This window comes from Carettochelys insculpta, chromosome 6, assembly GCF_033958435.1.
Source record: "Carettochelys insculpta isolate YL-2023 chromosome 6, ASM3395843v1, whole genome shotgun sequence".
Lineage (NCBI taxonomy): Eukaryota > Metazoa > Chordata > Testudines > Carettochelyidae > Carettochelys > Carettochelys insculpta.
This window is the reverse complement of record NC_134142.1, coordinates 114,677,528-114,698,895: the sequence shown is the minus strand read 5'-3', so window position 1 is coordinate 114,698,895 and position 21,368 is coordinate 114,677,528. Positions and strand designations below refer to the sequence as shown.

Below are 21,368 nucleotides of genomic sequence, written 5' to 3'. Positions count from 1 at the left end.
GCCTCACAGTCACATTCAGCAGCACAGCAGCACTGCTGAGATACTTCAAAGGGGCTTGGGGCAACTGCCCTCTTTGCCCCCTCCCAGCCCCTGGTTGGCCTGCCTGGTTCTCCCACAACTTCCTTCCAACAGCTTTCTTATCACACCTCCTCCTCTGCCTCCATCTGCTCCTGTCTTCTTCATACTCCCAGCTCCTAACCTTGTTCATACTCCCAGGCTCCTATCCTCCTCTCCCTATATTTTACCCAAGTCTTCTCTTCTCTGCATCTGAGTCAGGCACACAGTTTCTTTCTCCTCCTCCTCTTCCTCCTCCAGCAAGGCAAGAATTGGGAGCACAGGAGAGCTAGTCACCTAGCTTCCAATTCTGGTTCTTGGTGCCATAGTGGTCTCTATAGTCACGAGGAGCAATAGCAGGGTAAGACCTGATGAATTTTTGCAGCCTTGAGAGGCATCATGCTCATCTAATTAGTGGGGATGGTGTATGCATAGTTTGATCATATATAGGAGCTGTGGGGGTTAGAGAATTTAGCTTTAGCAAGTCTCTATTAGCATGTGTGCACTATGATTTTTATAACCTTATAGTCTGATCAAACTTGGACATATTTTCAAGGGAAGAGCAATAAGTACATCCATAACATGTAAAGGCAATCCTCCTATCATTTCAAATCCCCGCTCCAGGGCATGGAGGTACTAGCTTCTCAATGAAATGGTTGTACAGTATACCCTTTTTCCCCTAACCTTGTTCTGAGAAACAGATGAATTAGTTTAACTGAAACTTTCCCCAAAAAACAGCCTGAAGCAAAGACCTGCCATGGAAAATTTCAGCTCAGCCACTTTAAATTTGGCAAGTATATAAGCAACTGAAAACAAGATTTTATAATAGGCAGCATCAATCAACTTTATAGGGTTACACTACCTGCATTGTATATTTGTTTGTATTACATGTGAGGTTTAATTCCAACATCAACCATGCTGTTTAATTGTAAGAAGCAGACTTTTTATGATCGTGCATAAGAAGGTGTATTAGATTAGTTCATGCACAGCTCTCTGATGAAGATAGTTCTCTGATGAAGTATAAGGCTACCACAAGTACTGTACACAAGGTCACATACCACAGTCTTAACTCTCCTCACCATGGATACTAGCTGCTCAGCACATCCATTACCAAATTTCCCTGTTTAAACATGTCCGACTTCCACAACAGTTAGCAAGGAACAGGCTGAGGCAGTGCACTCCAAGTGGGAGGGTATTGAACTAGGACTCAGGGGACCTGAGGTCTATTCTTAGCTTATTATTAGCGTGAGTTGATTTGTTTGTCTTGTCCCCCACCTTCTCTTTTTCAGTCTTGTCTGTTTAGACTGCAAACATTTTGGGGTGGGAATTCTCTGTTACTAATGTGCTTTTCCAGTGCCTGGCAAACTGAAATTGGTTGGGGACAGTGTTGCCTCTAATCTTTTCCTTTGATGTGTGTAATAAATTTTTATGTGTACCATCAGTAGAAACAAAAGCGCTTCTTGTGGGTGCTGTGTAAATTACCTGGGGAATCTTTGGATCTCTCTTGAGCAGCCACAGAAGTGCACAGCTTACAGGGAACACTGGCTGGGGTCTTTATGTAGTCCTATAACACAAATAATAGAGTGGGGTGGTGAAGTGGAAGCAGAAGGAAAAGCTGAGGAATAGTTATGGGTATATTTTAGTAGAGGGGGTGCTGGCATACTAGCATCCTTATGGGGGCAGAGTTAAGACCGATGATTCACCTCTGGCATGTATGGGTGTGAAGATGGGGACAGAGGTGAGGGAATTAGATCCACGGTGAGGAGGTTGTGTGTATGTGTTTGTAGGTGTAGGGAGCAGTCACAGCTGGAATAAGGAGGCTGGGATGTGTGTATGGTGGGCATACATAGTGCTGTTAAATATCAGGCATTGGGGTGACAGGTTCCAGGTACACAAGTGTCATGCTTACCTAGAGTCCTAAGGGGATGTCAGTAACCAATGTGGTAGGTTTCAATGAGGCAGCAGAGATTTCCCATGCAGAGTCGCTTCGTGGTCTCAGAGCTGCTGTGGCACCTGTATACAGAGGTGGAAAAAGTACCCAAAAAGTTACTTGAGTAAAAGTGCAGCTGCTTTCACTTCTGGGTACTTGAGTACAATTTAGATGTGATATAAGTGTGTACTTTTATTTAAGTAGCTTTCACGCAGGGCACAGGTAACGAGTAGTTAACTACATTCTACGCCCCCTCCCCTCCACCACCCCCCACGCAGCTGCATTTTCACTCAAGCGACTTTTGGGGTATTTTTTCACCTCTGCCTGATAGCAGCTAGGCCTGCTGCTTTTCCTCCCATGTAGCTGCTGCCAGCTGGCTGGCAGAGGCTGTAGCTGGCACTGGGCTTCCAGTGGCACCCCACAGGTGGGCAGGTCAGGGGAAGGGAAGAAGCAGGGACCTGAGATAGGGGGAAAAATAATGTGGCCCTATGTAAAGTCCAGCTCACCCCTCACATCTGTGAGGGACATCACAGGGAAGGCTCTAAACAGCTGGACAATTCTGTATGCAAAAGCAGGAATATATGTGTGTGGGTGGGACCAGGGTCGGTGAAGGCAGAAAAAAGGAGGGTGTATGAGGCATCAGGCACAAGTGTGTGTGGCAGGGTATGTGGGTAGCAGGGAAACCAATGATGGCCATAGTAAGGCCTGTGTAAGGTGACTCAGGCAGAGGTAGAAGGGCACTGGGTAGGGTGGCAATGAGGAGGCTGGAGCTGCGGTATGTAAGTGTGTGTGTGGTAGTGAACAGAGCTGGAGGAGGCCTTAGTCTGGCTGGGGGTGGGAATGGCAATGGGGCGGATGGGTTTGAGAGGACTAGAGGAGAGTAAAGCAGGGAGGGGGAATGTGAGCCTGTGCAGAGGGCGAGCACCAGAACAGAGGTGACTCCTAAGGGGCTGTGTGGAGGGGAGAGATTCTGGCTGCTCCTGCACCGGCAGTGGGGAGGGAGGGGATTGTGCGGAGGTTGCTATTAGGCGGAAGTCGGGGGAGAAGCGGGCTGGGGTGAGGAAAGGGAGAGGTGGGCATCTCATCGAGGTGGGTGAGCAGAGGCAGCGGCAGCAGGAGCCACAGCAGACCCCGCCGCCTGGCGCGGGCCGCTGACCGGCCACTATTCCGGCCCCTGCCGCCGGGGGGGAGGGACTAGCGCGCATGAATATTTAATGAGCGTATTCAAATTAGCCTGTTGCCCGGGCAACCTGAGGCCTGCGCCGCTGCTCGCGCGAATCTGGGAGCCGTGAGGGGAGCAGGACGGGGGTGCGCAGCCCCGCCGCCGCAGAGACGTTCCGCTTGTGGGCCGGTGTGTATGTGGGGCAGAGGTGCTGAGCGCCTTCCCCCTCCGGTGGCAGCAGGGGAGAAGCGGCAGGTAGGAGCCTAAACCCCTTGGCCGGTTGCCCCCCGGGCGCGTGTGTGTACCAGCGGGTCAGGGCACAGCCACCTTGGGGTGGCAGAAAAGGGATCCAGCAGGACCTGCTCCCGGTGCCCCTGGCAGCCTTGCCCCAAGCAGGCACGTGGCTCTGGGATGCCCCTTTGTGCCCAGCGCTGGAGGGGGTCAGCCCATCCGGGTGGCTGGGGGAGCCTTCTCCCTTCTGAGGGGTGACCCGGTTCCTTTCCCAGTCTGGGCCAGCCTGGTTCAGTCTTTGTGGCGCCGCCTCCTGGCATGAGGCTATTTCAGTGTGAAGTTGCTGATGTGCCAACACAGTGGCAGGAGGCCATGGCTGGTAATGTGTAGCTGTGTGGCAGCCCTGCTGGCACTGGGTCCTCCGCACGGCCTGTATCTGAATGTATGTCTCTGTGCTGCACGTGGTGCAAGGCAGGCTGCTATCAGCTTTCCATACCACTTGCGATTAAGCCATTGTTCCTAGAAATCCCAGCCTTGTGCTTTTCAGAGTTCACAGTTTGAACACAAGACACACAGCCAGAAACTTCTGGGTCTGACTTTGCGTGCAGTGTGACCCTAAGCAAGTGCCCCTCTATTTTGTGCCTTGCTTTCCTGATCTGTAATATGGGAGTGATAATACTTGTTTACTTGATGGGAGGGTTCTGAAAGGTATTTGATGTTTGTATACAGGTTGAACCTCTCTGATCTGGCACCCTTGGGACCTGAGCAGTGATGGATGAGAGAATTTGCCAATCCATGGGAGGTTAATATTGTCTAGCAGCATTACCAACACTTCCACCGCTTACTGGGCTCTTGGAAGACATTTAGCTAAATAACTGCACAAAATACAGCTAAAAAGCAGGACAGAACACTGAGAGCCAGGACTGGTGGCAGGAAACAAACTTCATGGGACTATGGGAAGCTTGGCCACACCCTTGATAAACGGTCATCCAGCTAACTAAAATAATGTCAGATTACAGATGTTGTCAGATGAGAGAGTTCTGGGTTAGAGAAGTTCAACCTGTAGTTTTGGAGAACAGAAAATTCTGTAAAGTGTAAAGAACTATTAATTATTTATTACTAATATATGCCCAATTTGAACAGGAGACATCAGGCAGTGGCTGGTACGTTGCTGTTTTGGTACGCTCATACAGTTGTCTGAAAAGGCTGGGAAGACTGATTTAGACAAGCCTTTCAGAAGAAGCAAAAATCTCTTTGGAGTGAATATGTGTAATAAATTTGAAGGTTTTAAGACCAAAGACAGTTTGTGTTCCTGCACTAGAGCACATACTGTACTGGAGAAAAGAAATCCTTCATGCAGGATGTTTATAGCCCTATCTTATAGAGCTGGAATGGACCTTCAGAGGTCATAGAGTCCAGTCCTGTGCACTCACAGGGCAGGACCTATCACCATCCCTGACGTGTGTATGTATATCTGTCTATTTTGAATCTATTTGCCCTAGCTCCCTAAGGCCGTGTCTACACTAGCCCCAAACTTCGAAATGGCCATGTAAATGGCCATTTCGAAGTTTACTAATGAAGCGCTGAAATACATATTCAGTGCCTCATTAGCATGCGGGCAGCCGCGGAACTTCGAAATTGGCGCGGCTCGCCCCGACAGGGCTCCTTTTCGAAAGGACCCCGCCTACTTCGAAGTTGCCTTGTTTCTGTGAGCAGATGGGAATAAGGGGACTTCGAAGTAGGCAGGGTCCTTTCAAAAAGGAGCCCCGTCGGGACGAGCCGCGTCAATTTCAAAGTGCCGCGGCCGCCCGCATGCTAATGAGGTGCTGAATATGTATTTCAGCACTTTATTAGTAAACTTCAAAATGGCCATTTACATGGCCATTTCAAAGTTTGGGGCTAGTGTAGACATGGCCTAAGTGGCCTCCTCAAGGACTGAGCTCACAACTTTGGGTTCAGTAGGCTAATCCTCAAGCCACTGAGCTATGCCTCCCTGCTGTTTTCTGCTTGTTTCAGGATTGACTGTTAATCTGTGTGTTTTAAAATTATACATTACAAGTTGTAGAAGTTTGAGGAAGAGCATATTGAAATATAAGTAAACCATGTTAATCCCAAAATGTACTCAGTTATCTCTGATTATTTTAAGAGATGGAAATAAATTATTTTTCATAATTTTTAGTTGTTTCTGAAATGAACAGACATTTATTTAATTAGTATTTAATTAATTGCAACTGCTGGTCCTGAATCATGTTATGGGCCTGATCCTGCATAGATAGTGTGCATCTTCAACTCCCATAGACCTTCATGGGGGTTCAGCGCCACAGGATGTGCTAATTTCCTTATAGGGTGGTGCCATAGTTAATTTATGTATACAGTACTATGCTTCCAAAGCACTATTGGGAGAGTGTTTTGAATGCCTTCTGTTCACGACAAAATGGTACATTGTCCAGGTGATGTCCGTAACTTCCAGCTAAAGAGGTTATGTTCCAGGAAACAGGGCCAGCGTTCAGCCACGAACCTTCTATGTGATACAGATGGCCTCCATATTGTGCACTTATTTTGTGTAGTAATTGCATGAATAATTCCATAGTTTTCTTCATGGGAACAAATGTGACTGTTCTAATGTAAACATCTGTTGCATTTTTTTATTCTGACTACTTTTTTCAAACAATACTTTCTAGTTAATGATGTGGCGAAAATATAGTAAATGTTGACTTCTGCCTTTTATCCAATGCTAGGCTAAAACACTTTTCTCACCACACTGAGTCAGTTTGCTTTATATGGCCACAAAGACTACTGTTATTTCTAGCACTCAGTAAATAACTGTTGCCAGGCAAATCAGTTTTATTTTATTAAATCCTTTACCTTGTCCTCTGGAAGCTGTCTTCAGTCTTCATTTCATTACATTGTTCTAAGTTATATGCCATTATGTACTGTCACATTTTTATGACACACTGTGCACAATTCTCTGCTCTTGTGGTTGATGAAGCAACAATTTTCCTTCCATTTATTATAGAATATGCCAGCCTTTAAAGTCTCCTTTTATTGAGGACAAGCATCTTAATGTTTAAATAGGACATGGAGCAAGCATATGAGACATTGCACTCAAAGCCCATTTGCTGTTAAAGACCAGTGGAGATGGATGAAAGTATGACTAGTGGATGAAAATTTCCATAAGAAGAGAGATATGGGTATGAAAAGAAGGCAGAGCAATGGTGGATAGAGAAGAAAAGGTGAAAGATAAAAGTTAGGGGTAAACAACTTTATTTTGTTTTTTTAAAAATTCACAAAATACCCATAATGTGTAGGACTTCTGCATTTTTAAAAAAACATTTCTTCTGTAACACACTCTCTATCTCTCTCACTCTCTCCATTTCCTCCTTCAAAAAACAAAAAACAAAAAACAAAAAAAACACAACCCTTGAAGGCTTTGCCTGAACAAGTACTTCAATAAGAAAGTAGTGTGCAGTCCTGTCAGAGTTCAGGATTGTTGTCATCTAGAAGTTTTTTCGACGTTTGCATTCTGTCCCTAAGCTTTAATATTTAGATTATTGGTAGAGAACTGGAGCTTTAGATTATATTCGTTATTACAGGCAAGGCACAGAGGAAGAGCAGATAATGCATAGAACTAATGATTATATCTCAGCACTGGCTCTGGAATAAAGTGTGAAGGGTGCAATGGAATGTGTACTCTTCTGGAATAGGTGTGAATAGATCCGTGCCGCAGAAGACTGTGACGCATTAGATGAGTAGCTGCTGATCATGCGTTCTTCTGTAGCAGGAAGGGAGAACAGCAGGTTTTGGTGTAAGGATCCAGAGTCCTATTGAATTCATTTGTAACAAAATCTTCTGGTCTGTATCTTTCCAGAGGAAAGTGTTCACGTGTCAGTGGAAAGACTAAAAAATCTGTGATGTCAGCAAGTCATCTTTCACAACACTATCACAGTCAGTATCTGAGTTGTCCTTTGACCAAATGTGAGTTTTGCTTCCTCAGGGTGGGTAACTACTTGTTCCGCGGTCTAACTAAAACATATGTTGAGACATAGCTAGAATACAGCATCCAATCTTTTCAACCTACAATAGTACGAAATTTTAGTTTTACATAATAATATGAACAACATTCCTGAATTTGGAGTCACTACATTTCATATTAATGTGAAAGGTTTGATTTTTACTTGTGAGAATTCTAGATACGTTTACCTTGCATTAGAGCATCCTTGAGCAACTCACTAAAACTAATTCAAAAGCATTCACCTGATTTCAATATGCTAATAATACTGGGTCTAGTTAGTGTTTTTCATACCATTAAATGTTCACAGAATACAGTAACAAATCCACCAAGTAGTATTTGATAATTTCAAGTGCCAGCTGAGCTACACATAGTTGTCATAATCCCAGTTGGAATTTGATTTGTGTCTACACATAAACGCATATCGAAAGAGCAATCTGCTCTGTCAACAAAGAGCAGCCACACTGCCTGGCCCTCTCTCAACAGAACAGCTGCTGGGGAGCTCAGCAAACAGGGCTGCTCAGTGAACCAGAAGCCATGTCTGTTGACAAAAGGGCCCCAAGCATCTACATGGCTATTTTGTCAACAGAAAACTGTTGAGAGAGGCATTACACCTGAATGGGGAGCGGTATGATGCTGCCGGTGGATGTGCCAGGTTTTGTTAACAAACTGTCAACAAAGCACATTTTGTGTGTAGACACTCCACATTTTTCCTGACAAAAAGACCAGTTTTGCTGTTAAAAGCTTCATGTGTAGCTGCAGCCTATGAGTGGGAAGTTGAGTTTATTAGACTACATCTACTAGTTCAGGACTTGGTCCTGTATTGTAAAGGTTTACTGGCATAGTCAGGATCATATCATCAGGTTGGTATCAAGTGAGAGAGCAGGAACCCACTTTGATATAAAGGGTGCATAGCTCAAACATAGATAAGTTTTTACTTTCTTGCCTGACATAAATAATTCTCAAATAAATAAGAGCATTTTTAAATATAGGTGTGCGTTTGTGTCCCTCTTGTAATGGTTATTTCCTGTGCAGGTGCTTTAGTCTTTTTTCCTACTTGGAATGAAAGATTGTGAGTAAAGTGGACGGTTACTTTGTGCCTTCCCCTGCTTTAACATAGATGGTAAAATTTTTTGGGGCAGGGACTGTTTCTTTGTTATGTGTTTTTAGGGTGCACAATAGGGCTTTGGTTTCTAGGTGCCATTACAATACAAATAAGCCATATCTACACATGCACAAAACATCGAAATAAGTGGCCCTTTTTTGAAAGAGCAGGAGGAGTGTCCACACCATCTTTCGAAACACCATCTTTCAAAAGGAAATTGAAAGAATGGGGCGCAGACATTGAAATCCGAACCCCGATCCCAGATCAGGAAGATCGTCCTCTTTCGAAATACTAAATCGAAAGAGTACACATGGAGACACTCCACAGTCCACTTTTTCGAAATATGGGTCCACCATGGCACCTGTCAGCTGGAGCGCAGGAACGCTCCAGCTGTCAGCAGTGGGGCTCTGTGTTCCCTGTGTCCGTCTGCCTTAAAGCTGCACACACGCAGGAAACGCATGGCAGGAAGCTGAGAGTGTGCTAGTAGCAGCCTCTGCACATGCTCCAGCGCCGCAGCATGGCTAGCAGCCAATCCCCCCATAAGCCCCATGTCCACCCTCCGAGCCCCCACAGGACTCCCAGGGGGAGAAAAAAAAGAGCCCCTCCTGGACAGAGTGGGAGCTGCAGGACCTCCTTGGCCTGTGGAAGGAGGAGGAGGTCCTGCATGAGACGGGGGTCAAGTGGAGCAATGCTGCTGCCTTTGGCCACCTGGCTCAGGGCCTCCAGACAAGGGGCCACAAGAGCGTACCACAGAGCAGGTACGCTCCAAGGTAAAGGAGCTGTGGCAAGGCTGTGCCTGGTCCAGGGACCAGGCCAGCCACTCCAGGGCAGCTCCAGCCACATGCCCCTTCTTCAAGGAGGTCCAGGGCATCCTGGGGCCCCAGGACAGCTCCACGTCCCCATCATTCCTGGACACCTTGGCTGAGGAGCTGCAGCTGGAGGAGGAGGAGCAGCCTGGACCGGGGACCCAGGAGGGGGAGGTGACCACAGAGTGGTCGAGTGAGGAGGGAAACCTCACCATTGTCCTCCCCTCCTGCTCCTCCAGTCGGGTGGTAGGGAGCTGGACATCCCCGGACGTCACTGAGGGAACCTCCGGTATGTACAGGGAGGGGCACACACCTGCTCCACAGGGTGGGGGCGACGCAATGGCTAGTCACCCGCACACAGGACTGGTGGTTCCAGGCTGCACACAGGCCACCCCCCACATGAGATGTGGCACCTTGCAGTCGCCCACCAGCGATGCCCAGCACCCACCTTCAGTGGACAGTGCAGCAAGTTGTACAGGGGCGGAAGCCGGTCAGTGCTGGACAGCACCTGGGGCCTGCACACTGCAGGCTGGGAAGGGCCACCTGCATAACAGACCCCTGGATGCACCCCCAGGCTGGGAGGCCCAGCCTGAGGGGGGTGGGTCAGTGCCCCTTGGGGGGTCAGTGTCCTTTGCGGGGGGGTGGGGGCCCCATAGGGTAGGCTCAGTTGAGTGGGCCATAGCTAGGTCCCGTCCATCCGGGGCACATTACTGACATACTGTCCTCCTCTCCACACAGCCGCACCATCCGTGGGCCGGGAGAGCCTTCACCATCCCTCCTCCCCCAGGAGCTCCCCCACAGCCCTTGGAGGTGCTTGGATGCCATCCCACACGGCGTGCCATCGGGGCCGTGGCTGGAGGGCACCCTGCTGGGCCGAGGAGGACCCAGCCAGCCAGCGCCAGGCCGAGGTGGCTGAACAGCACCTGTGGCTCGCCCAGGCCGAGATGGAGTGGTGGAGGGCAGCATGGGGGAGGCTGCTGACCACTTTGGAGGGCATTGACACACCCTCTGGGACCATGTGGCTAACGTTGCCTGCCTCCTGGCCCCCATGGCAGCTCCCCCTGCTGAGCCCTCACCCTCCGCCCCTACTGAGCCTGCTCCCCTACCCCCACTGAGCCCACACCAGTCCCACCCGCTGGCATTACCTACCGGTGCTCACTGCACCCTCTCCGCCCCGCTGGGGACCCCATACCCAGGGAGGCAGGGGCTCCAGGGGCCAACGGGGCTCGTGGCCCACCACCCCTGCCCCGGAATGAGCTGCCCGCCCCTCTCCAAGTTAGGTTCCCACCCCCTGTACATAGTTAACACGAAGTCTAGATCAATGTTTATTTTAATGTTCACCACTCCATGCTGTGCTCCTCAGGGGGATGGTGGGTGGTGGATGTGTGGGTGCGGTGCTGGTGGTGGGGTGAGGATGGCGGGTGGTGGATGTGGGTGTGTATGTGGTTCAGAGGTGGCCATCAGCAAAGGCCTGCCTGAAGGCCTCCCGAATGCGGTGGCCGTCCCAGGGTGCCTGACGGATGGGGGTGGTGCCCGGCTGCTCATAGCCGGCGTCAGCCGGAGGGCCCCCCTGGGGACGTAGGCATCCTCATCTCCCTCCACAACATTGTGGAGGATGCAACAGGCGCCCATCACATTGGGCACGTTGAGGACCCCGACCTCCAGCTGCGTGTGGAGGCACCTCCACCACCCCTTTAGGTGCCTGAAGGCCCACTCCACGACATTGCTGGTGTGTTTGAGAAGCTGACTGAATGCCTCCTGGGGGGTGTGGAGGTGTCCCGCATGCGGCCTCATGAGCCATGGCTGCAGGGGGTATGCCACATCTGCCACCATGCAAAGCGGTATGATGACATCCTCCGCCACCAGGATCTCCTGCTGGGGGACGAATGTGCCAGCCCCCATGCGCCAGCAGAGGCTGGAGTTCCGGAATACCCGGGCATCGTGGATGCGGCTGGCCCATCCCACGTAGATGTTGGTGAACTGTCCCCTCGCGTCCACTAGGGCCTGGAGCACCACTGAGTGGTAGCCCTTCCTATAGATGTACTGGCCGGCTGTGCGTGGCGGGGCGCGGATGGGGATGTGCGTGCCATCCAAAGCACCGATGCAGTTTGGAAAGCCCAGATCCTGAAAGCTGGCTCCGGTGTTGTCCAGATCACCCAGCCGGACGACCCTATGGAGCAGCATTGCGTTGATAGCTCTGATGACCTGTGGGGAGGGGAGGGGAACACATGCTGTAGTGGAGGTATGGCGGCCGTCTTCCCCCCACCGCCTCGGGCCCATTCTGCCCCCCTCCCATCCAGCCCCTTGCAGTGGTGGGTTCCCCTCGCCCCAGCCCCCCCCCCGACCCATTGGGGATGCGTCACCCAGCCCCACTTTACTTCCATAAGTACAGCCCCGACAATGGCCTTGCCCACCTTGAACTGTTGTCCCACGGAGCGGTAGGAGTCTGGGATGGCCAGCTTCCAGATAGTGATCGTGACCCGTTTCTCCAGGGTGAGGGCTGGCCGCATGCAGTTGTCCTGGTGCCGGAGTGCAGGGGCGAGCCAGTGGCAGATCTTGAAGGTCTGCCTCAACATGTGGAAGTTCTGCAGCCACATTTCCTCACCCCACTGCCCCAGCACCACGCGCTCCCACCAGTCAGTGCTGCTGGGGTGGGTCCAGAGGCATCAGGGCACCCGGGGGGGTGCCCAGCGGTGCCCTAGGGGGACCATCCAGCCACCTGGTGAGATTGGGTGCAGCTGTGGCAATGGTGCACAGCATTCCCAGCAGGGTGTCCATAATGAGGGTGTCCTCCTGTAGGAGTTGTCGCTGTGCCTCCATTGTGGGCACAGGTGGGCTATGCCAGGCTGGGAAAGGCTGGGCAGCACTTGGCTCGTGCGGAGTGTAGGGTGGAGAAAGGGGCCCTTTAAAGGGGGCAGCTGGCTGAGGCCCTAGAAGGGCTTGTTGGACATGGGACCCTGTCTGTGGTGTTTCCTGCCTCCCTTTCGAAAGAGGGCTTGGAGCTCTGTGGACGCTCTCTTCCAAAAGACCTGAGGCAGCACTTTGAAAGAGTGGATCAAAATGCCGATCTGATAATGGCATTGGGTGCTCCCTTTCGACGGCCACTATTTCAACCGCCGAACTTCGATTTTCGCCCTTTCGAAAGGGTGCTCATGTGTAGACCCAGCTATAATGAAAAATGAAGCATGGCTATAAAGCACTCCATTATTAACAAATGTCTGGGATTAGCTATTCTAGTTCTTATTCATTATTATTTCTTAGTGACAAGATATCTTTATGAAAACTGCTCATTTGAAGATGATCTCCAACCTGTTTATAACAGTTATTAAGTATGTCATATGTGGGGTTTGAGTTGATGTTCCTTAATCTTCTACATTTTACAAGCAATTTGTTGTTGAAATACAATTTTATATACAGTGCCACAATGGTGGAATTCTGTAGAGTCAGTATAGATGAATTGACAAACTGGATTCCTTTAATTAGAAAATAGTCATGCTCTGATTCTCAGCACGCATCTAATGGCTTGATCCAATGCCTTCTGAAGTCAGTAAAGGTTTTTCCAGTGATTTCCCAGTGCATGAGATTGAGCCCTGAAACATGTTCTTTAATGTTACTTTCTTATCAAGAATATGGGCAAATAATAATTTTTATATATATTGTTTTGCAGGCTACATGCTGATGAAGCAACACTTTCATTTCCAGTTATTAAATGTGTAAGAGACACGAATTCTAGAGGTAAACTTTTCTTTTTTTTGTATTATACAAAGGCCGCGTCTACACGTGCACGCTACTTCGAAGTAGCGGCGCCAGCTACAAAATAGTGCCTGTCACGGCTACACACGTTGGGCGCTATTTCGAAGTTGAAATTGACGTTAGGTAGCGAGACGTCGAAGTCGCTAACCCCATGAGGGGATGGGAATAGCGCCCTACTTCGAAGTTGAACGTCGAAGTAGGGCACGTGTAGACGATCCACGTCCCGCAACATCGAAATAGCGGGGTCCGCCATGGCGGCCATCAGCTGAGGGGTTGAGAGACGCTCTCTCTCCAGCCCCTGCGGGGCTCTGTGGTCACCGTGTGCAGCAGTCCTTAGCCCAGGGCTTCTGGCTGCTGCTGCGGCAGCTGGGGATCCATGCTGCATGCACAGGGTCTGCAACCAGTTGTCGGCTCTGTGGATCTTGTGTTGTTTAGTGCAACTGTGTCTGGGAGGGGCCCTTTAAGGGAGCGGCTTGCTGTTGAGTCCGCCCTGTGACCCTGTCTGCAGCTGTTCCTGACACCCTTATTTTGATGTGTGCTACTTTGGTGTGTAGACGTTCCCTCACAGCGCCTATTTCGATGTGGTGCTGCCCAACGTCGAAGTTGAACGTCGACGTTGCCAGCCCTGGAGGACGTGTAGACGTTATTCATCGAAATAGCCTATTTCGATGTAGCGTGCACGTGTAGACATAGCCAAAGATTTGAATGTGGTGCGGGGATAGAAGTGGGATGTGCTGTGGTATCCTGGTGCATTCAGCATTATCCAGTCTGAGTTCTGCAGTCCGTCGTAACATTACAGTCTCGGGTCAGTGGCAATATCTTTGGATTTTGTGATTTAAGTCTTCTAAGCAAAAGCAAGTCTAAACCCAAAGTCTATATGGAAATGAGGTTAGAGACAACTGTAATTTCAACTTCAGTTTAGACCTTACTTAGTTTGACTGATTAGGAACTTGGAGACCTCAGACTACTTTCTGACAGAGCTGCTGTGAAGAAGGAATGTGAAGCACTGGAAACTCAGAGACATGGCTCTTCATATGCTAAATGATTAAACTCACAATTTTGCAAATCTTTACTCACCTGCATAACGTTAGTGATAATGAATAATCCCACTAGTCACTGGGTGTAAAGTTAAGCATATGAATAAGTCTTTTAGGATCAGGGCCTAAAACTGTAATATTGAACCGCATCTTCTTCTGAGTTTGGAAAGTGTTCAGCACAACGGGTGCTACTTCACCTTTAATAATACTTTGGTACATAAGGGTAGCCTGAGACTATTAGGTAAACTGAGAAATTAGTACTTGGGTTATTATCCTTTAAATATTACAAAAGATCCAATATATATTGAAAGAACTCTCAGAATACTGAATGGTAGATCAAAACTTTACTCAAGAGAATACAGTTATCTGCAGACTCCACCCCTGGGACAGAGATTGGATTTTGAGGGCAAGTTGTAAAAAGAAGTATATTGAGTACTCCCAGGCAAAAGACTTCATTAAATTGAAGTTAAGGTTGAAATTAATACCTATGTGTTGGGGATGGATTTGAGGAGTATGGTTGAAATTTAGATTTCCTAAGTTTTTTGAAAACCTTTTAATAAAATGACTTTATTTCCCCAGGATTGTCCTCCCCAGTATATCCTCAATGTGAGGTTACCATGTGTTAATGATGAACACAACTAGATGACATTTTAATTTCTGTATACTGATGCTTTTTAGCCATTAATCCGTGTTGAAAGGGAGAATTTAAGCACTGTTACCCTGATTCTCCACTACATCCAAGCCGTGCTCAGATGTAGTGAAGAATAGAAGCCATGGGAAGCCAGTTATAGCTCCCTGATCGTTGGTTGCCTGGTGGAAGTTAGAACAGGAAGGGGTGGGCAGCACAGACTTCCACTGCTTAGTATATGGTCTTACACCATTGAAGAATCAGAAGTAGAAGAGCTCTGCTCTCTATAACCTGTGCTTTCCACATCATACCTCCAGAGAGCCCATCTCCTTTCCTTTTGTTATGTGTGGAAAGAGGCTGGTGCAGAAGCAAGCCGAGCTAGCTACCTCTGCCAAATTTCTGCCAGAAGAGAGTCTGTCTATTCAAGAGTAATTCTCTATCGGCACTATTTGGCCACTTTGTGCCACAGTAGCCAGTGAATCTATGTTTGTAGCCTTTTGTGGCTTGTAACACAGATTGTGGAATTATATTCATTGACATCCTCTGCTGTTTACAGAGCAGCGCATAACCATTGTCTAATATTCTACCTCCATAGGCTGCTAACAATAAAGGCTATAACAATTTATTTAACTTTGGTTTACTGTTTTATCAATTCCTAATAGCACATGTAATGGAGAAAGAATAACATTTTGCAACTAATCAGATAATTATTTAACTTAGAAGCGTTTCCAGGATATATGGTAAAAATTTCTCACATTCATCAGTGATCTGGCAAAGTATTATATATCTTGCTCTTATGTATGTGTGCAGGCTTTGTACTCCATGTGCACTTAAAACCTACAAGCATCTGTTTTATACTTATGTACAATAGAAGCTCATGGTTTTAAAATGAGCTGCTTTTTGGTTAGCTATATGACATTTTGTAAGAAAATCAAATAAAGCTTTCAATTCCAAGTTGCTAGTTCAAATCCCGTCTGGGTCATGCAGATGTGAATTTCACCCTGAATTAGCTTAAAGACTGCACACACCTCTCACTTATGGTGAAAAGTATCCGAGAGGTAGCCGAGTTAATCTGTATCTTCAAAAACAAGAAGTCCTGTGGCACCTTATAGACTAACAGCTATTTTGGACCATAAGCTTTCGTGAGCAAAGACCTGCTTCATGGTGAAAGTTACACTTACAAAGGGACTTGTGTAAATGCACTTACTGCCTGTTCTTGTAGTTTTAAGTGGCACTTAAGTGGGGCATAGGCCTTGTGGATTTCACCCCAATGGCATCTCAAGATTAGAGTTTATGTACACTGCTGAGAAGATGTGATGAAGCTTTTACAGCATCTATCTCTGTCCTGCAGATAAATAGAGTAGTTGGTACTTTTCAAAAGTTGTAAATTCACACAGGAAAAATATAAACAACGGTCCAAATCAGATTGCACACCGTGAGTGAATTTGGTCCAACAACTTGAAACTCAACTTCAACAAAGTGCTTAGATGCATACTTAACTTAAATCTTAGGCTTAATCACCATTGACATCATTTGCTCTGTGCTTAAAGTAAAAGATGTGCTTCAGTGATGTGGTGAATTCAGCCTTCATATGGTTGTAGGGTGAAGAGGGCCCGATTCCTGTCTCAGTTACACCTAAATTGGATATGACTGTGTGAAAGTTACTGGACTTTCAGTGATGTAGGTGGGAGAAGAATCAGAGCCTGATAGTCCAGATTCTTTGTGAAAAAGAGAAATGTTAGGGAATATGTGAATGGAATGATTATTATTGTTTTATCTAAGAATTGCTCTTAGCTCTTTGCACTTTTGTGTTTGAAAACAAGCTAACATTACTGGAATGTTCATTTCTTTCACTGTACTTAAGAATAACAAAAGACTAATGCAGTAACATCTAGTTATCCAAGGTAAAGAGACCTGTTGAGAGCGATTGCTATGTATAAAAAACATATTTTTAGCTCTTTTTTATTACACCTGCTAAAATAGAGTTGTGTGGGATGCTGCGTATTACATAAGGGTTTCAGGGGATTGTTTTTCCCTTTAGGGATTCATTAAGTAACAGTAGTTTTCTGATGACATCATAGCAAACTCCAGCTGCCCAAACAGTCATATTTCCAGAAGAGGTTATCTGCAGAGCACTTACGCAGAATTACACTTAAAGGCACTTACAGTTCACTTAGGACTTTTATACCAATCTGTGAGTTGAAGCCTTAGTAAACACAGCATTCTTCGCTTTCACTTTGTGAGGATGGTAATGCAAGGACCACAGTCGTGACTTGTGATTCTGCCATTAAATGAATAATTACATAATCATGAATTGCAGGAAAAATTAAATACTTCAGTGTGCGTTCCTTGTATTGAGAAAACAGAAATCTATTTTTATAGAGAATTTTCAGATCTGCAGCATATGGAGAAGATAATACGGAACTCCATTTCCACACCTGAAATTAGACTCATTGCTGCATGGAGTAAATTTTTTGAAAGCATGAGCAGCCAAAAACCAGCAGGTGGCCTAAGGGACATGTAAATGGTAAAACTTTCAATCCCAGTATGCTGTTTCACCCTTTTCCATGACACAAAGAGGGAGCAATCTGTGAAGGTACTGTTTTTAAAAACAACAACTTATTTAAAGGATGTGGACAAGAACTTTTGGTAATACTCAGTGTGTGAGCTTTGAAGAGTAATTAATGGCCAGGGACAGTCCAAAAGGTGTTTCCCATTTTTTTTTTTTTTTAAAAAACAGGAAGAGGAACAGAGAATTAACAAAGGCCCACGCTTCTGGTCACGGCCGTGCTTGAGATCCATATTTATATATATTTAATTAAGAATGGACTAGCTTGGGCTTGCACAGGCTCATTGGTTGTGAACTCGCCTGTGGCTGAGGAGTCCAAGCTTTGAACGGCATGGGCATTCACAGTGGGGGCAAGGGAGATGTCCTGGCTCTGTTGGTATGGCTGCTGCTGTTGCTTTATTCCACTCACGAGTATCAATGAGGTGTACACGTCACTGCTCTTCAAAGTTGTCATATGCGTGTCGTACGAGAGCACGCCAGCCTGTTCGGTCTTTTGCATGCTGCTCTAGCTGATCTGGTTTTAAACCAGCATGAGCAATGTTGGCCTTCATGCAGTCTTTTGAGGCCTACCTTGATTCCTTTTGCCCTTGCAGAGTTCATTGAACTGCACTACATCACCATTAACTTGTATATAAATCTTTTTAAAAGGCAGTGAAATCTTGGAGGTTTACCAGTTTGCCAGGGCCTAATCACATCAATTTACCAGGGAGAAATTGGTAGAGAAGAGGATTCTACTGGGAATTCTAATAACACAATAGTCTGAGGATAATTTTGTTTTAATAACAATAACGTCTATCACTTATATCCAATATAACCTTACATGTTCAATCTGTTGTAGAAGTGATCTTCGCAACACACCTGTAGTGAAGGTAAGTAGGGTCAGTATTATCATCACCTCCATTTTGAAATTTAGCCACTTAAGTGATTGGTTGGGGCTACAAAGTAAGTGTTGGGAGATTAGAATTCATGACTCCATGTCCTAACCATAGACTTCAGTGGGACTGTTCATGTGCTTACAATTTGTCATCTACTTAAATACCTTGCTGAATAAAGACCCATGTCCTCAATCCTGCAATCATTGGTACATATGGTTAATATGGCATTTATCCAGGTGAATAATCCCACTAAGGTTAGTAGGGCTATTTATAACGTGGGTTTCCTGTTTTTTTAATGATTGGTCTGATAGTGACCTATTTTACCTGTTTCAGAATGCAATGTTTTTGTGTAAGAGCACGTCTACACTTCCAGGAAGATCAAAGCTGCTGCGGTCAATCTCCTGTAGTTTGATTTAACATGCCTGGTAGGAATGTGCTAAATCAGACTTATGGGACACCAGTGTCAGCGCCAGTACTCCTGCTGCTTGTTAGGAGTAAGGGAAGTTGACGGGAGCGACCACTCCCGTTGATCTCTCTTATTGGAGACAGCACGGAAGCCTGAATCAATGCACATTGACTCCAGCTATGTAATTAATGTTGATGGAATTAAGTATCTTAATTCAACCTTCTGCTGTAGGGTAGGCCTGCCCCAAGATGTGATAGAGGCAAGGAGAGCCTGCAGTGTATAAGGAGCTCAGCAGCCAGTCTGTATTGAGAAAAGATTTTTTCCCCCTCTTCTCACCTGGACAAAGGAGGTTCTATTGCCATCAGGGACAATCACTGCATCTACCTCCTGTGGATGCAGTAGTTTTGCCATCTGTCCCAGCATATTTCTGGGATTAACTGGATTTTTATTTGAGTAGTATACTTCACCTTTAGGATTTCTGCATCACTGTCTTGTAGTTTTCATTCTAGACATGATTCCTCAAAGTCCTATCTCTCTGGAAGAAATTTTAACATGGTGGAAGTACTCCTCAGAAGACTGATATTGTTTACTGATAACAATTCTTGTCTCAGCAGAAGCAATTTGTAATGAAAATATTATTCTCCTTACTACTCCAGTCATTGTGAGTAACAGATCAATAGCAGGAAATATAGAATTAAGAGATGACTTCAGATATTAAATCTCAAATTGATTTCCTTGTCAAACCATAAGTAAGTGCTACATCAACACATGTGCCAGTGATGAGAGGACATTTCGAAATGTAGCAATGGACTGAAATGATAAGAAATAATTTCTTTTATGTAAGTATATTAACTCTTTAATGCCTGTGTCTGCCCATTCCTGCTATTAGCACAGTTACAATTTGCACTGATGGAGCACATCAATAATTCCAGGCTCTCAATCTTCAGAAAAACATACTGAGTCTATAGAGTAGGCAGATCTGTCACCTGATGATGATATCTTTACTTGAATTAAAGGGAACTATCAACCGTTATAAATAATCTAACAAAACAGCCATACTTATTTACCTGCCATACACACTCTAGTCCCCCCACTGCAGCCCCCCCAGATACTGGACAATGAATTCTCCAAGCAAAACTAGGCTTCCTTTGCTTATTTTTGTCATTTTATTTTACAGTCTTCTGTTCTGCTTCTTATCAACAAGAGCTGACTATTTTGGGCAATTGAGAGCTGGTATTAGTCAAAGTTTTGAATAAAGCTAACATTGCCTAGACTAATTGGATTGCATTCTTCCCAGCAATCTGCATAGGCATATGGCAGATAACCCACAGTCAGCTAGGGACAAGAAAGATCAAAGTTAATTGAATTGATTTCTGGCATATCTGGCCCATAACTGTGGTGTAAGGGTTCTTCACAAAACTTTGATGACAGGAAACAATGGGGAGTGTTAATTGTCATGGCCTGAGAATCAGAGATCATGGTTCACACTGATATGTGCATACTGCTTGGCCAAAGACAGGCCATTAATGTGTTCCCATTCAGATCTAATATGGGGAATGCTGACCCCCATCACCCTTTCACATAGATTATTCTTATTCTTACTTGGCATTTTCTTAGAGGGCTGTCTGCAAACCTGGCCATGGCAATATCATGGCTGTAATTTAATGCTGTTTCCTCAGCATATACAGGATATATGTCCATCTAGGAGGTGTTTATGTAGTTTGACACTAGTTTTTAATTAAAATTTGCCTTTCATCATAATTGGTATTCTCCTCCTCTGTAGGAACATGTAAAAAAGAGCCAACCATATAAGAAAACTAAGACTTGGAGGGTATTCCATGAGTCCCACAGGCACTTTTGAAAAACCCAACCTACATTTTTTTTATAGGAAGGAAAGTATATTAATTTAGGCCATAGCGGAAAAATTCAGGCTCTCAGTGGATGGAGATAGATGGGCAGAGTCTCCCCTCTGAACAGAACTTTGTGAAAGAATGATATGATAGTGAAGGAAATTGCAACAGGAAAGAGTAAAACTGGTGGGACATTTGAAAATAATAGTGAATATATGTGTGCTGTGACATCATCTAAAGAGTTAGGAACTCAAGCTTTTCAGGATCCTTTCTTCCACTTCTTTTTAATGGTCAGTTCTGCTGTTTTAGAAGCTATGGACCTCATGCTTCCACTCAAATGTCCTTTTATGGTGCTTATTTATAAGTGGCTAAAATATTAAAAACAACAAGAGGGTGCAGAAGAATTAGCTCTTTAATATTTTTAGGTATTAAACTGTGTTATGGTTCAGAGCTAGTGAATTTGACGTGAAAAGAGTAGGAAATTTTTTCAGTGGAATCACAGAAATGTAGAGATGGAAGAGACCTCAAGAATTGATCTAGTCCAGTCACCTGTGCTGAGGCAGAGCCAAGTAAACCTAGACCATCCCTGACAGGTGTTCATCCAACCTGCTTTTATATACCTCCAAGACAGAGAATCCACAACATTCCTTGGAAGCCTACTCCAGATCTTAACTACCTGATAGTTAGAAGTCTTTCCCTAATATCTAACCAACTCTCCCATGCTGAGGATTAAGCCCATTCCTTTTTGTCCCACCTTCAGCAGACATAGAAAACAGCTGATCATCCTCTTTATAACAGCCTGTAACATAACTGCAGGCTGTAATCAATCTCTCATCCAATCTTCTTTTCTTAAGACTAAATTTACCTATTTTTTAAAATCTTCCTCATAGGTCAGGTATTCTAAAACTTACATAATTTGTGTTACTCTCCTCTGGACTGTCTCCAATTTGTCC

General features: G+C 45.9%; 1 protein-coding gene across 1 annotated transcript in view; it reads left to right on the top strand.

Moving 5' to 3' along the window:
• The first annotated feature begins 3,281 nt into the window (after positions 1-3,281).
• LRRC56 (leucine rich repeat containing 56) overlaps positions 3,282-21,368 on the top strand; it is a 95,631-nt gene continuing 77,544 nt past the window's right edge. The window contains exons 1-2 of the mRNA XM_074996001.1: positions 3,282-3,401; positions 12,965-13,032. The gene's annotated coding sequence lies outside the window, so the exon portion shown is untranslated. The remainder of the gene's footprint in view (positions 3,402-12,964; positions 13,033-21,368) is intronic.